Source organism: Podarcis gaigeae (genome assembly GCF_964106915.1).
Source record: "Podarcis gaigeae genome assembly, chromosome: 1".
NCBI classification, from domain to species: Eukaryota; Metazoa; Chordata; class Lepidosauria; order Squamata; family Lacertidae; genus Podarcis; species Podarcis gaigeae.
Window position 1 is genome coordinate 77,866,827 of NC_139678.1, and position 12,710 is coordinate 77,879,536.

Here is a 12,710-nt window from a genome sequence, read left to right on the forward strand (position 1 = left end):
CTCGCATTCCCAGTTCTAAGATACCGACATAACGTCATCTATGCACAAACCTATACCAACTATCTTTACATTAAAAAGTCACTGCATTGATTCACAGCATCCCAAATACCTGATAGTGCAGCAAAACCACTTTGGATCCTAAAATAGCACTTTATCATATTATTCAGAAAGTGTTCAACAACTTTCCCACTAAGATCTCAATCTCATTACTCACCTGATGACTGCTATGTGGCTTATTATTGCAAGGTATTGGAAGACTCTAAATACATACTTGTTTGAGATATGAATCACACAACTCTGCGACTTAATATTAACTGACAAACTGACAACCCATGTCCAAGAGTCAAACAGACAAGAAAAGTCCCAGAAAAGGGTCGTAATCAACATAGTGGAATGCAATCATTTACAAGTATTCTGAGTTAAGACAATGCTCCTTTCTCTGCCTCAGCTTCCCCTTCTACACTTTGCACATCTGCCTCATCTAGCTACAAACACAGCTGCTGTCAGTATTATATCCAGATGGTGGAGTGTTACCTTGATATTTTCAAACATTATGTTATAAGCTCAGAGAAAATGTCAACATGGAACTGAAGGGAACAATTTCTTTTCCCTTAGAGGGGAGAAATATTTATCCATTATAGGGGAAGGGTGGGAAGCCAGGGATTTCGGTTCTCAATAGCCTCTTGAAACAAAAATATATTCCTCAGACAGGCGTTTAGCATAGATATACCCTCATACAATAACGGCTCTCCAGTACTGATCTTTTAACCAAATCACAACACTGCAACAAACTATTCACGGAGAGACGAAGATACTACTTCGCACACCAGGTTCCCTTCAGACATTTTGGACTACAAGTTCCATCAGCTCCAGCCATCACAGTGCTGGCTGGCATAGTCAACAGCCAGAGTCCAACAGCATGTAGGGGGCCACTTGGTCCCCATCCCTGCTGTACAGAGTGTCACCTGGTTGCCATTACTTCATACTGAAAGAAAAGCTCTTCTGCATAAATCCACAACCATTCTTATTTTCTAGTACTTCATAACTTTGAGGACTGAACACTAGCAATGAAAGAGGTTCATTGCTCTCTAGCAACATAGGCTCCAGACCCAATATTTTGAGGGTGGTAGTCAACGAAATCTTACCCACTGAAATTATGATAGTTAGCTCTGTCATGTTTATTAATTTCAATGGGTCCACTCTTGAGTAAAACGAAGTTGAATTACCACCCTTAATCACCAGTGGCAATTTGTGCTCTTGATTAGATCACTTCCATATCAGGAGCAAGGCATGCTGGTTTTGTTCCATGGGGAAAGGAAACAAACCTCTACTTTTTGGTATATCAGGAATTAAACAGTCAGCTACAACCTGAAGATCATAATTAACGTATTGTGATTTGGCAGCATACCCAAGCTACTCCCACATATTTCACTGAAGTGAAATCCTTATCTCCCTGCGCCTATTTCTCACTGAAGCATAAGGGAAAACTCACAAGAGCCAAACACGTATAACATCCAGATAAGCAAAGAAATCAATTGTTCTAATCCGATATATTTAACAGCAATCTTTTGAGATGCAAGGACTACCTTCAACATGACACCCACATTTATTTCATTTTTTTTTAAGTTTCTGTCTCCCATTTTGACTTTCATTTGAAGCAGCCTAGTCAATGACTTCTGCATCAATACTCACTTTAGCTTTTCTTTTCTTTTCCCCTAGCATGTATAAGCTCCTTTTCCTTTGGGCCTGTGTGTCATTCATAACAAATCAGCAGCTAACAAAAGTGGTGGCAGATTGACACTTCCTGAGAAAAGCAACTTTCATGGTGTCTAACATGTTTTGGAAAGGATTCCCTCTTTCACCAGGGGCTGTTCTATAAAGAGTCAGTTTTTCTCTCCTGTTTTTGTGAGAACCACATGCAGACCACACAGGGCCACTCATGAGTGACCCAGTGACTGATCACAACCCACCAGTTGACATATTTTAATAGCATCCTACCCAATTTAAAATTTAGTGTAATAGAGATTAGTGCTTCTTTTTAATGATTTAGCCCAATTCAAATCTGTATTCATGGAATGAAATGAACAACACTGTCTGTCAAATGATGACCTTAGCATGTACATTCTGCAGCAAAACATTGACAGCCATGTTTCCCAACCAAGACTCCACCTACAACTTGCTAGTTAGTTCAAGTATCTTTAATCTTTTCACACACAAGCTTTTACATAACTTATATTCCTCAGCGCACAAACCAAGTACACACACACATGCTTCTCTCCCACACCTCTACATATCCCAAATGTTGTAATTAGTAACTGCTAGTCAAAACTACAGTTTTTGGACTACAGATGTAGTGGGCACACAAATCTTGATGATGACAAAGTGTACTCAAAGCATATGCAATCAAAGAGAGCTTGCCTATTTACACCATATTCATTAATCATCAAAGGATATCTTCATATTTTTAGCAAAATAAATAATTCTAACAGTTACAGATTCTAGGGCAACATCCTGGAGCTTCATCTTTCACTTTGCTATATTCTGCAATCAGACAGTAGCCAATTTAAAATGGTATTGTTAAGTCAATACAATTCTGAGCAAATGGTTCAATATGAACAGTATGTGCATGCTAACTGAGAATGCATTCTCAACTCTGCCTTGTATGCAGATGGTAAATAAAGAAGCTTTCTCACCTCTGTCCTGTAATAGCTTTGTTATGGACTTTCATTATGAGACATACTTTGCATGTTAAGCATGCCTAGTCCCACAGAACACCACTCATCTTAAATGCTCAACTGCACTTACCGTATTTTTCGCTCTATAAGATGCACCAGACCGTAAGACGAACCTAGTTTTTGGAGGAGGAAAACAAGAAAAAAAAGATTCTGAATCTCAGAAGCCAGAACAACAAGAGGGATCGCTGCTCAGAGAAAGCAGCGATCCCTCTTGCTGTTCTGGCTTCTGGGATAGCTGTGCAGCCTGCATTCGCTCCATAAGATGCACACACATTTCCCCTTACTTTTTAGGAGGGAAAAAGTGAGTCTAATAGAGCAAAAAATACGGTAAATCCTACAAATGTCAAGAAGGCACATATACATAATGAAATAGTTTTAACAGCATTCTAAAGGAACTTAATTTTTCTAGCAACACATGTCAAGTGGTAGTTTCAATGGTAATTAAGACTGAATCCTACAATTACTTTCCTCAATTACTTCTGAGTAAACTACATTTAACATGAATATCTAACAGATACTTTGAACATCGGGGGGGGGGGAAGCATCAGAAGCCAAGGCTCAGTAATCGTAACCCTATTTACCAGAGATTAAATCCCCTGCATTCAATAGGCCTTGCTTCTGAGTAGACATGGTTAGGAATGTGTTGTGATGGCACTTAAATCCCACAACACTTCAGAGATACATATCATCAGCATTAAGCAAATCTATGTGAACTTGGAGTAGCTTTTTGCCATTAGTAAATAGACTTGGACCTACTGGCAGTCTATCAGATACAACAGATTACTGTCTTATTCCATAAGGACTTCCATTAAACATACCAAGGTAAATACATCCATCCCACAGTGGTCACTGAAAAGACTTCACCAACGCATGTTGCTCCCTTTTGTGAATCCCCATCAGAATTCTTCTCACGCACTAATCCAATCTCATGTAGAGGGGTAGTAACACTAAGGACTCAGCTACACAGCTGCAAATAAAACGTTTTAAATCTGTTGTAAAGTGCAATATACAAATGTGACACTAGATGGTGACAGTGAGTTATGCAAAATTCAATGTATTTTTCAAAAAAAAAATTATAAAAGCATTTTGATACATGCTGTGGCTTGGTCTAGACATAAAATTTCCTGTTCCTTGAGCATGACTGAAGCATATGAAAAAGGCCACATAGATACAGTGTAGCATTTTGCTATAACCTGTTAAAGATAAACTCCATATCTATTATATCTATCATACTGTTGTAATAAAAAATAGAATTACAGTGCTACCTTGGTTTACAACCATAATCCGTTCCGGAGGTCCGGTTGTAAACTAAAATAGGCTGTAACCTAAGGCGTGCTTTTGCCAATGGGGCCTCCAAAAAATGGGTTGTAATTTAAAAAAAAGAAAAAAGATTGTAATCCAAAAAAAGGGACACACACTTCTGAGTTTGACATGGTTGTAATCCAAAACGATTGTAATCCAAAACGGTTGCAAACCAAGGTACCACTGTACTGTTCCTTTAGACAAGGAGGACAAAAAATGTAAGGCATTCCCTGTTTAAGTGTTTGTACTATCAAATCAGAATATATTTTAATACCTTTTCATTCAGCAATTTCTTACAGCTTTGAGTAATCTACATACAATGTATACAACAAATTATTTAAAGATAGTATTCCTTTTCATTAGATTCTGCTTATACATTAGAAAATATTAAAGTTGGAGCCATGGTTTATCCTTTCAATATTGCATATGCCCCATATTGCCTTCTAGGCTTTTTACTTCAACTGTCTATCTTTGAACAGTGTTGTTGGATAGCTGGAGTTGGAGAGAACGTTTTGCTATAGCCTTTGTAGTACATTAGACAGTGATGCAGCCCAGAGCCATAGCTGGGAGGGGTAGCTGGGGGTTTTTTGCAGGTGATGCAGCCAGCGCCACCACTCAATACCTATGATTTCCTTATCTCAAGGAATCCTGTACTCATTTGAGTTTGAACAGTGCACATAAAACTCAACATATGGTGAGCTCTGGAATACATTCACTGCATTACCCACCTGGAACTTGCTCATCTCCATAAGGTCAGGATAGTATTTGCCTCATTTTAATTCCTTCCTTCATGCTTTTTTTTAAATTAAAATGTCTACTGCATGTTGCACTGAGGCTTTCACTGACCAAACCTTCCATAACAACCGCCAAGCCTCTTCTGGGTGATTATAATTAGAACCCAATAAGGTGCATGAGTAAATCAAATGAATCCTTTTGATGTACGCTACCTTGCTTTTGTCAACAGAAGAGTAATTTGTGTAAGGTCACAACCCAAGTCAGTAACGAAACTCCGCACAAACCCCCAGAGGGTTCCAACCCAGGGTCACATGATCCAACAATGCCACCTAATACAGGAAGTCACTTGGGGAAAGGGGTTGAGCACAGGACAAGCCCAAGGGGAGCAGCCAGATTTACACAACAGGCATAGCTGTTTATGGCAGATTCACACATGTTTACCTTATCCAGAGAATCTGCTTATAGGTATCACTTCTAAAGGGGCTTATTCTACTCCATGGACTGACTAGTGAAGCTGCTGCGTGTCTGCATCAGGAAAAGGGAAGCACATGCAAATTGGTCTCTGCTGAAAAGTCGCAAATATTACATTGTTAGCCAAGCTCTACAAGATGCCTTCCTTCTACTCTCAGTTTATTATGTCTGAAAGTCAAAGCAAATGCAAAGCAACTGGCAGTTCAGCATTGGTTGCAAAGGGATTTATTAATGCAGGGAAGTGTATAAAGTTACATAATGGAAAAGGCTGTTTGTTTCATCTCCTTAACTTTAGATGGAGCCTCGCGGAAAAGCAGAAAACCTGTTGCCAGGCTGAGTGTAAACACAACAAGTGCAATTAAAACGAAGTCTGCTGCACTGTTGGTGCCACCTGTGCCTACTCATCCTCGCCTCCTACCAATCACTTTGATAGTTGCTTGGTACAGTAAAATGTTTCTAATACAAGATGTTCTTGAGCAGATAGAGAACTGTGTTGGGGGGAAACAATTACATTTTCAGAAGAAAGGAGGAGGAGAAAATATTGCACCAAAGTCTTAAACACTGTACTTCCAAATAAGTACAGAGGATTGCAGTCTTCTAGCCTACTGTTATGCACGTTTACTGATAAGAGGTTTCTGGTACAGCTCACATGCATTCACAGACTGGTTTCTTTTTTTATAGCTGTTGATACATGCTCTGAGCCTTAGGGGTAGGGTGGGTCAAATAGCAGAGTTCAAGGAAGAGGCCACATGCTTATAAATCTAGCGCAACAAGGAACATGTATGCATAGCTGAGCCTCAGCTGACTGTAAATCACAATACATTGCGGTGCATTTGGTGGGTGTTTGCGGTTCAAGCTTCAATGGCCAATGCGTGCTTCAGTTTCAACATCGCAATGAGATCTTCTCACGGTTTGGGGGGGGTAGGAAAAAAATCAACTAACTTTACATAGGGAGAGGGAAGCCCATCCCGCCGCGCCGCCAGAAGAATTAAGCCCGCAAGGCCATATAATCTGATTTTACGGCAGGCTGAGCATCTTCTGAAAAGCCCAGGAGCCAATAGGCAAACGGCGGAGCCAGAGACTCGGTCCTCAAATATGTGCGACTCTCGGGGGCCGAAGCAAAGAGACGCGAGCAGGTTGAACAGGCTAAGCCGCTCCGCCGAAGGCTGCGAGCGAGTGGATTTTCCCCAAGGAATGGAAACGGCAGGCAGATCGCGAGGTGGCCCCACCCTCCCCCAGTAGGGGACCAGCAGGGGGAAATAAAAGTGCCGGGTGATTCGCCCAGCGGCTGAGTCCCAACTTGTGGAAGGCGCTGCCCATGGCAGGAGGGGGCCCACAATACAAAGGTCCAAGGAAACCAAGGGAGAGCGAGAGACGTTCCCGGCGACCAGCGGGAGAAAAGAAGAGGCATCTGTTGCGGCTCCCGCGAGGGAAGCGGGCGGAGGGGGGTATAATTGTGTGAAGAGGCGGGACTGGAGAGAAGGGGGTTCTGGGGCTCCAAAAGTAAAGGCAGGAGGCGGGTAAATCGCACGGGACAACACGGAAACGGTGTCCGTGTGGGAGGCAGGGAGAAAGAGCGACCCGAGAGTCCATGGCGCGCACACTCCCTTACCTGGCCGAGTCTCCGCTCGCTTAAGCCGGGACAGAAACAGCCGAGCAAATCCTCTTTCCCGAGTCCAGCCCCTCCGGCGGCGGCTGTGCGGCTTCTTTCCGCCTTCTCTCGGCGCTGGCAGAACTGCTCCTGCCTCCCGCGGCGCAAGGTCACCCGCTCCCCTCCAGTGGGCGAGCTGGCCCCTCGGTGTCGTCGTGCAGCATTCCGCTTCGCTCTTCTGGCTCCGGGTTTCGTAAAGCGCCCCCCACGGCCACGGCCCCCCGCGAGGGTTGCAGCAAGTTGCTGGCTCGCTCGCTCGCTCGCGCACTAGGAGCCTCGGCTGGCACGGCGCGCGCGCGCACTTCTCCCAGCTGAGCTCCTGGCAGAAGAAATGCGACGCTTCGCTTGGTCTCCGCAACCTGCAGCCTCGCCTCAGCGCACCGGCCCGGAGCGCCCGGCTCGCGCTCCTCCCATTGGCCAGCCCCGCCTCCCCAGCCCCGGGCTCCGCCCCGCCCCCCGCTATGCCAGGTATGGGCAGAAGTACAAGAGAGCAGCGGGGGAGAGCAGGAAGCGCCGTTTGCTCTCCTTCCGCTGCCAGCCAGCAGATTCCCAAAGTTTGGAGGAAGACGAGCTTGCGATTCTTTTTGAAATCGATATCCGTGGCAGAAGGCGGGTTTTGGAATCGTTCCCTAGCTCTAGGAGAGCTTTCCCCTGAGGCCAATCACGTTGCATCCAGAGCATTGCCAAGTTTTCCTGGGCCTTTCCCCATAGCTTTTAGGTAAACAAACACCTGACCAAAGCCAACGCTTACCTCTTCCAAGGCCACTTCGTTGGGAGTTTGGGACTCTTAACTACCTGGTGACAAATGAGGCTGCCGCTCGCACCAGGAATCCTGGCTCTACAGCACCGGCAGATCCACTTGGTAGGTTGAATCAGGAATCTGCACTTCCTTGTTCGAAGGTTTTGAAGTTATTTTCATAAGTGACTCAGCAGAAAGAATATAACAGAAGTCGGGAGCTTTCCATGGACCTAATTGGCAGGAGTCCTATTTCGGTCGGGAGGGGCTGTGCTCCCCAAGCCACAACCACCCATCCCACACCTGGTGTCCTACATGGTCAGGCATGGGGCAGGTAAAGACACCACTGCAAAAGTGTTGTTATTCGGTGACATTTAAACTTTGCATGTGCAAGCCCCACAGATTCATTCCAAAAAAATTTTGGTTGGATGTTCCACTGAAATTAGTGGGACTTTATACTTACCATAATGTATGTTTACAGTTGGGATATTAATGTTATAGTCTTAGCTTTGTCTCTATCTCAAACTGAATTACCTAATCCAGTTCCACCCCATACTCCTGCAATAAGTCATGGCAAATATTTGCCCTTGCATTAATCAGAGCTGGATCAAATCCATTTCTCATTCTTCCTCCTCTTATTGCTAGAAATTGCAATGCATTCCAGGAGCTCTAGAGTAGTACATTTAACCTAGTTTAACAAAACAAGGGCAAATTTAGTAAAAAGAGACAATGACTTGTTGAATGGCATAGGTCTGCATAGCCATAGTACTCTATATTACTAGCTACATAATTAGCTGCTAACACTTACGTATGAAGTCACCATCTTATGTGATGATAATAACAAGAGGCAGGGCTGGAAGCTGAGTTGCATATATGTTGCAGTTGTTTAATGCAGCCTTCCCTTCAGATGTTTTTGGACTCCCAACTCTCTTCACCCTGACTGTTGGCCCTGTCAGCTGGGGCCCAGTTACGTGGGCTTTCCAGGGGAAAAAAATGGTGCAAATTAGGCTATTATGTAAAGGGAACTTTTGCACTGAAAAATTCTCAGTTTGCATCAGAAAAAATCTGATATCAGAAACCACAGGAAGTGAGCTAATCTAGCATGTTTAAGTTACTTTTATTTAGCGGACAAGGTTAAAAACGTGGAAACTGCCAAACTTGCCTAATATTGGATTTGCAATTTGTGTCTGTCCATTGTTACTAATGAATGTATGAAATGGGAAAAATTCCACAGGAAAATTCAGCACTCTAAAAATTTCCACCCCAAATCACTACGGAGGCTTCTGTAAGTTGTTACCAAAACATCTGTAGAGCACCAGATTGTGAAATCTAGTGTAATCCAATCTAGTACTTGCTTACTTGGAAGTAAATCTGAGATCAATATGATATTTTGCATACTAAGTGTACTTAGGTGTGCAGTCTCACAGTACAGGATTTTTTATACAAGTGACAAATTGCAGTTAAAATACAATTAAAAAATCATCCATGAAAGCATTTATTGAAAGATATGCACAAGTTGAGCATAGTACTGTAGCCTTAGTTTTCTTCCCATTATGTTAAACAAGTGCCACCTTCACATTAGCAGCCCCAAGCACTGGACAGTGAATATAGATCCACTCCACTAGATGATGATGATTATTATTATTATATTTCCCAAAGTAACAAAAGTACATTCAGTGTCTGTTTTCAAATTGAAGAATCCTTCATACAAGTAAATTACAGTCAATTTGAAACACTTTTTGTGAAAGGGGAAAGAGAGGTGGAGGGGGGAAGGGGAAAGAGCGAGGTAGGTGAGGGAGACATTAAGCTTTCATTCTTTACATAGTATATGAGTGGCACATTTTTTTGTCAGCATCACGTGGACAGGTGTCTTATTTTTGCTGGCAGAGTAAGAGATCACAGGAGCCCAGGGTGTGGTGGGTTGTAGTTGAATGGTTGCAGTGTGTTTTGTTGATGTGTGTGAGGTGGAGGTGTTGCTGGGTTAATTTAGCCATATTGATTCATATGATGTTGGGGAGGATCAGTCACTGTCTTGTTGGCCTGTGTATGTAATAAAAAGGAGCCACGCCAAGGTGAAGGCACCTTCCTTTGTTTGTCCTTGTGATTGTTTGTTTGTTAGTTAGCTTTTCTAGTAGGGTGGTTTTCCATACAGTTTGGTACCAGTGGTCCATGGACACTCCTGATAGTTTCCTCCAGTGTCTGGTTATGACACTCCTAGCTGCTGAGAGAATGTGACTTATGAGTTCTCTGTCATGTAAGTGTGCATTATTAGTATAGTATGGCCTATGCTAGAATTGCTTCTATTACCTGTTTTGTTGTTTTGCAGATTTCTTGTAAGACGATACCCAAAAGGATTGAATTTTAGGGCATTCCCACCACATGTGGAGGTGTGTTCTCATGGTGGTGCATCCTCTCCAGAACCTAGGTGAAGTTCCTGGGTGCATCACTGCCAGCTCATGTGGTGTTAGGCAGTGGTGAAGTGGCATGCTACAGCACGAGGGGCGGAGACCAGGTGAGGGCATGGCATGGCACTCCTGGGGGTGTGGTATGCTGCCCATGGGGGTGTGGCATGCGTCCTGGGGGCATGGCGTGCTGCTTGCAGGGGCGTGGTGCCCAGCACAGTGGGGGGTGCGCGGTGCATGTCCGGGAAGCAGCTGTGATGGTACTCCCTTCCCCAATGGTGCCTGGGGCAGTGCGCTCCCCCCAGCCCCCCCCCATTCCTCTGCCAGTGGTGCTAGGTACTATCTGTAGATAAGTTTCAAAGTAAGTTCCCTCCTCTTGCCTGAGAAGGGTTTAACGGGTGGGTTAGTGCACAGTTTCGACCATTGGGTTGGGTTTATTCATACCCTATGTCGTGTTCCCATTGGTCTTTCACTCCACTAGCATTTTAAAGTAAAATATCATCATTTTTTCCCCTTTGGAGCGAGTCCCAGCTTGTTCTATTTATGGCACAAATATTGCTGGCTTTCAGTTTTGTTTAATATCACTAACAGCTTTTTAAAAGCCTCACAAGGAAAAAACAAACCAATAGTACAGATCTTTCAGTACTTCAGAGAGATTAAAGCTGCAATCCAAACTCCCTTACACTGACTGTGGGGTTCTTGGATTGAGCAGAGGCTTCCTTCTGCTCACTTCTGCCAGCTCAGCTGCATTTCCACTGGTGCAGATCTCCCATTCCTTTCAGTCTTCAAACAGGAAGGCAGGTGGAAATTGCACTAGCAGTATTCCTGCAAAGAAGAAGCCCCAAAATAGCATGGTCCGAGGGTGAGCCTGGGTTGCCCTGAGATCTGCTAGAACTAAGTTGCTGCCACAACTGGTGCTGGCTAATGTAGGAACCAATCCTGGCCTGGAGCTACCTAGGGATTGGGTCCAATCTGTCTTCCCTCCCACCCTTTTCATCACTGAGTGGCCAGGCTGTTCATGGGACACTAGCTCTGTTGCTCTGCAGAGCCTCAGAAGCAGCAGAAAATTCAAATTTCTCTGTAAGTTACAGAGTGATTGCTCTGAGAAGTCCTCAGGGCAAAGTATATAGGTCTGAAATTGTTCAGATGATACACAGTTGTTCCAGTTAAGAACATTAAGAACATTTTGGCCCATATTTGAATACTGACATGGTTTGGCATCTCATTTTCTGCTCTGGGGACTTTTTATTTCTGAGAGAAGTCGAATAAGACGTTACATGATAGAAGCTCATAAAATGATGCATGGCATGGGAAAATTAAATAGAGAAAAGTTTTTCTCCCTCTCTCATCACACTGGAACTCATGCACATCAAATGATGCTGAATGTTGGAAGATTCAGAAAAAAATCAGGACAGATAAGAGAAAGTACTTTTTCATGCAGCACATAGTTAAACTATGGAACTCACCACCCCAGGAGGCACTGATGGCCACCAATTAAGATGGCTTTAAAAGAGGTTTAGGCAAATTCATGGAGGATAAGCCTATTAAGAGCTACTAGCCAAGATGCCTATGCTCTGTTTCCACAATCAGAGGCAGTAATGCTTCTGAACACCAGTTGCAGACCTCGGGAGAAAGTGCTTGGGTCCTTTTTGGGAGTTTCCCATAGGTGTTTGGTGGACCACATTGAGAACAGGATGCTGGACTCGATCGGCCATTGGCCTGATCCAGTAGGCTCTTCTTATGCTATTACACTCTGTACCTTTAGCTGCATGCAGGAATAAATAAGCAGGTAAAGGCAGATTTTCCCAGCATGGAAATAGTGCAAAGAAGGAGAAACTATCCCTTGTTGACTTTTGCCTCTCATGCCACAGTTTAAGGCATAGAGTCTCCTGTGTCCATAAAAATAGATTACAACCCTCAGTTCCCTTTAAACAAAGCACCTCTAAAACAATGATAAATGTTAAGTTGCGCACACAACTAAGGCTAAGTATTCCATTGGCAACAGAATGACACTGTAATTGGAGTTGATGTGAGCTGACACATGGAGAGTGCTTTGCTGTAATCCTACCAGCATCTGCAAGAAAACAACCTGATATACCACCTGAGCAGCAGCTGAGACCTTTATTTTTACCTGAGTCAAAAGTACACTTCCTGAGTTTGATCCAGTTTCTATCTAAGCTAGTAGCAAAACAAGGAAGTGACTCAGTGGCCTATTCAAAGAATCAATCAGTTACTTATGCGAGTATTATTTGGATGTAATAAGCAATTATAGGATTCCCTACCACTAGAGAAAAGTCCGTTTTCAGAGCAGAAGACTTTGAACCAAACCAGGTGTGGTGAAGAATATCAGAATTCCCTTTTTTATTTTTTAAACTAAAGGGAATGAGGAGAATTGGATTAGGTGATAATGTTTAACCCCATGCTGTTTTCCTAAACCAAATTCCCCTCCCAAAGCTGTTATTTGTCCTATATGGGGAGAAAAACATACAGGTACTTGAATGGTGTTTGCATGTTTTCCCCCATGGGAGACAGAGCAGCTTTTGGGAGGGTTGATTAAAAATAGCTTAGCAGATTGTGGTTTTGCTATTGGTTTTAAGCATCTTGTGCAAATGTTATTTCCCTGATGTGGAGAAAATCTTTATCTCAGTCAACACTTCCCCCACCCTATAGACCTGCTT

General features: G+C 43.4%; 2 protein-coding genes across 20 annotated transcripts in view; one reads left to right on the forward strand and one right to left on the reverse strand.

The window, feature by feature from the left end:
- The window catches only part of RASSF7 (Ras association domain family member 7), a 113,215-nt gene that overhangs the window by 41,768 nt on the left and 58,737 nt on the right, over window positions 1–12,710 (reverse strand). Inside the window, exon 1 of one of the 19 annotated variants that reach the window (XR_014568540.1) lies at window positions 7,197–7,447. The exons of 11 other annotated variants lie outside the window; for them this stretch is intronic. The gene's annotated coding sequence lies outside the window, so the exon portion shown is untranslated. Of the gene's footprint in view, window positions 1–6,855; window positions 7,448–12,710 lie in introns of those variants that run through there. 7 more of the 19 variants (XR_014568541.1, XR_014568542.1, XR_014568543.1 and 4 more) reach the window with 7 other exon arrangements.
- Window positions 7,551–12,710, forward strand: part of LMNTD2 (lamin tail domain containing 2) — a 78,980-nt gene continuing 73,820 nt past the window's right edge. Inside the window, exon 1 of the mRNA XM_083756821.1 lies at window positions 7,551–7,756. The gene's annotated coding sequence lies outside the window, so the exon portion shown is untranslated. The remainder of the gene's footprint in view (window positions 7,757–12,710) is intronic.